At 40.2% G+C, this 4,369-nt stretch overlaps 1 pseudogene; it reads right to left on the reverse strand.

The window, feature by feature from the left end:
- Window positions 1-385: 385 nt before the first annotated feature.
- On the reverse strand, window positions 386-3,735 carry LOC103216185 (52 kDa repressor of the inhibitor of the protein kinase-like; annotated as a pseudogene).
- Window positions 3,736-4,369: the final 634 nt, after the last annotated feature.

Here is a 4,369-nt window from a genome sequence, read left to right on the forward strand (position 1 = left end):
AAGATATTTAGTGATTAAGTGGCCTACATACACCTTACTGCTTTACTTCCAAATATCAAATATAAGAAAGCCTATTTTTTGGGGGAGGCCGAGGAGGGTGGATCACAAGGTCAGGACACCAAGACCATCCTGGCTAACACGATGAAACCCTGTCCCCACTAAAAATACAAAAAAAATAGCCAAAAAATTAGCCAGGCATGGTGGCTGGCCCCTGTAGTCCCAGCTACTCAGAAGGCTGAGGCAGGAGAATAGTGGGAACCTGGGAGGCAGAGCTTGCAGTGAGCCGAGATCGCGCCACTGCACTCCGTCTTCAAAAAAAAAAAAAAAAAAAGAAAAAGAAAAGAAAAGAAAAAAGAAAGAAAGAAAGTCTATTCTTAAAAGTCTCTTAGATACTTTCCATGGTTTCCAAATTATCTGTGAGAAACTCTGACTTACTTATATAGAGTTTAATATATGTGTCCACCATTAAATCCAGGTCATGTTTTATATCAAATTTTATGTTAAGCCAAGCCAAGTTACTTGACCTTTGGTCTGTCAAAGTGTACTTCAAATATGCTTTAAGATGCTTTCGTCCATTTTCATACCACTCATTCTCAACTTTCATCACAGGACAAATACACAAGACCTTCAGCAATGCATACACATTAGGAAAAAACTTGATGTCAGGCAGATGGAGGGCTTCATAGATGGTGGATGGAAGCTCTATATCTTTCCCCCTGTGTTTCCATTTGATTCTCCAACAATGAAGCTTGACTGAGAGCGTGTCGGGATTGGGTAAGCCACTTCTACAACATGTCAGCATGGTGTTCCTCCTAGGTATTGAATTTGAGTTGTCCCATGACTGCGGGTACCAGAGATAAGCATTTAAGAGCTTTGAGGTGCTGTTCTGAGAATATATCTTTAAGTTCCTGTGCTCCACTGTTGGGACACTTAGGGTTTCTTTATAGTAAATCTCAGAGGTTAACTGGGATTCCAAGTTACCCTGGTGAGCTCTGCGGAATTTCCCAGGGAGTTTCATTTGAAGATCATTTGGTTGCCAAATCTGTGGCTTCTTCAAACCAAAATTCATGATAAACTTCAATATTTTCCATCACTCCATTGAGTGAACGCAGTACTGCAGTCAAGCTACCGGCTGCAAATAAGACATCAGAGGTTTGACCCTGGAGATTTTTCCCAAAGGCTCTTGTAAAAGGCCATTTTTAAGAACAAGAGTAGTAACAATGAAATCAAAATCTGTTACTGCACTGCAGAGTACAAATGCGCGGCCAGCTATACAGTTATTCCATCTAATATTTGTGTCACTATTTGTACTCTCTAAACATAAAACAAGTGCTTGCTGGAGTTCCACTAAAATTTCAAAAGCATCATGCCTGCCTGTTAATGGAGAATGCAGATTTCCTTCACTTCTTTACCCCTTTCTTTACCGTTCTGAAAAAGGACAGAAATTACATTGTCAAGTTCTAAAAGCAGTCGTGGCGATCCATGGAGAAAAGAACAAACTTCCTCACTTATTCTTAAAGCAACAGATACTCCCATAACAGGTACTGATTTTGCCAACCACATATTTATGGCACAGGAAGAGTAGAGCATGTAAATAGCTTGGGGATATTTCTCTGAAAGTCTAGAAGCAACAACTTTCATTTTGGAAGAAAATCCAATAGATACAATGTAAGCCTGGCCACGACAATACTCCATATTTCATCCCCACTTCTCAGTTATCACAGTGTGAAATTTCACAGCCAAAATTTCTGCATCAGCTTCGTAAGGCAGGAAGCCTACAAATTCTTCTCTTAGGTTATGAGATTCATCAACAAACCTCACCAACACAGGTAGGTAGGTGCTCTTCCCTTGTTATGTCCACTACATCATCAGTGATAATGGAAAAGAAGTGTGAGTCTCTCACTTCCCTGAGAGTTTCTTCTTGAATACCGCTCTCATAGATCTCTAGCATCTGTTTCTACTGTGTTTTTGAACAAAACAACGTGTTAACTGCTGTTGTCTCAAACCATTTTCTCAGAAACTCTTCACCAGAATTTATCTGACACTCCAGCAGTGCTTGAAAGTTATCTGGAGTAAAGAGATCTTCTGGGATTTCATCAGCCTCATATCCATCCAGAGGTATGTTTTGCTTTCCCATCAGAATCAAGATTTCAAACAGAGATTTTAGTTATTCTCTGTTTTCCTTCTCTTCAAGGGTTAGAGGTAAAATATCCTCATCTTGTCCTTCACCCCCTTCTTCACTGGGGTTCTGAGCATTGCTATTGTTGATTTTTTTATGTTTTTCTTCCTGTTCAGAAGTTTTATCAATTTTTTTCTGTTTCAGTGTCCTGATTTCTTCTTCACTCAGTTATTTTATTCGTTTTCTGTGTCTACTCTGTGTGTTGCTCAAATGACTGGTAAGATCAAATATTGTTGGTATTTCATTATCTAGAAGAACTGTCCTGTAAGGACTCTCCCAATGACTTCACAAGTATCTGCTTCAATTAATTCTGAGAAATAAACCAAATATTTAGTTTTCTGATGCCTCTGCAAAATGTATATAGTTCTACAGATCCTAGAGGTCTCAAAATGTTTGGCACATAATTGATAATGTTTATTTAGCTGAATAGGTGTTTTTTTAATTTATTTATTTATTTATTTATTTATGTATTTATTTTATTATTATACTTTAAGTTCTAGGGTACATGTGCATAACGTGCAGGTTTGTTACATATGTATACTTGTGCCATGTTGCTGTGCTGCACCCATCAACTCGTCAGCACCCATCAACTCATCATTTACATCAGGTATAACTCCCAATGCAATCCCTCCCCCCTCCCCCCTCCCCACGAGAGGCCCCGGTGTGTGATGTTCCCCTTCCCGAGTCCAAGTGATCTCATTGTTCAGTTCCCACCTATGAGTGAGAACATGCGGTGTTTGGTTTTCTGTTCTTGTGATAGTTTGCTAAGAATGATGGTTTCCAGCTGCATCCATGTCCCTACAAAGGACACAAACTCATCCTTTTTTATGGCTGCATAGTATTCCGTGGTGTATATGTGCCACATTTTTCTTAATCCAATCTGTCACTGATGGACATTTGGGTTGATTCCAAGTCTTTGCTATTGTGAATAGTGCCTCAATAAACATACGTGTGCATGTGTCTTTATAGCAGCATGATTTATAATCCTTTGGGTATATACCCAGTAATGGGATGGCTGGGTCATATGGTACATCTAGTTCCAGATCCTTAAGGAATCGCCATAATGTTTTCCATAATGGTTGAACTAGTTTACAATCCCACCAACAGTGTAAAAGTGTTCCTATTTCTCCACACCCTCTCCAGCACCTGTTGTTTCCTGACTTTTGAATGATCGCCATTCTAACTGGTGTGAGATGGTATCTCATTGTGGTTTTGATTTGCATTTCTCTGATGGCCAGTGATGATGAGCATTTTTTCATGTGTCTGTTGGCTGTATGAATGTCTTCTTTTGAGAAATGTCTGTTCATATCCTTTGCCCACTTTTTGATGGGGTTGTTTGTTTTTCTCTTGTAAATTTGTTTGAGTTCTTTGTAGGTTCTGGATATTAGCCCTTTGTCAGATGAGTAGATTGCAGGTGTTTTATCTTCTAAATCTGCTCTCCTTCAATTCTTCACCCACTTCCGGCATCTGGCCGGGTCCCGCGGGAACATGAAGAAGGCCAGGTCGGACTGCCTGCTCTTCTGCCCGCGGTTAGGGGCAGCGCAGAAGTTCCGCATCCTCCTCTGCCGGCCCAGATCCATCCCCTTCTACTTAGGGCAGCCGCCCTCCTATCCGGGCCAGGGAGGGGAGCCAGGCCGGCTGGCCGGCTCGGCAGGGCTGGCACGCGGGGGAGACAAATTCTTATAATTTGGTTTTCCATTTTTAGTTTTAATTATGTTATGCCACTTATCATAGAAAATATTCTGACCGCTCATTCCCAAAATATCTCAATTAAGTGCAAGGCAGAAACATTGGGTTAACTTCAACGTTTGTGAAAGTTTTCCCCAGCAAACTAAAATCTCCCATAGATACAGAATGCTCAGTCAGGACCACCTAAATACAGCTCTCAAAGAAAAAACTGTAGGCACAAATATTTCTAAAGTAGATGATAAACACATGGATCTACCAAGGACATTTTCATGATGCTGTAACTTTAAGCTTCTTCATGTGTTGAGAAAGTATCTTTTTAAAATAACTCTGGAACTGTTTAACATTGAAAATGAGTGTGTTTCTGGGCAGCATTTGTGGAATGCTGGCCACCAAAGAGACATTTACAGCAATTGCAAATTTGCTTTTGAATGGATCCCCCATGACCCCAAAATATTTTTGTCCCTTGCTAGTTATCTATTTTCTTTCTTAAATAATCCTGCC

The sequence above is a fragment of the Chlorocebus sabaeus genome, chromosome 9 (genome assembly GCF_047675955.1).
Source record: "Chlorocebus sabaeus isolate Y175 chromosome 9, mChlSab1.0.hap1, whole genome shotgun sequence".
Classification (NCBI taxonomy): domain Eukaryota; kingdom Metazoa; phylum Chordata; class Mammalia; order Primates; family Cercopithecidae; genus Chlorocebus; species Chlorocebus sabaeus.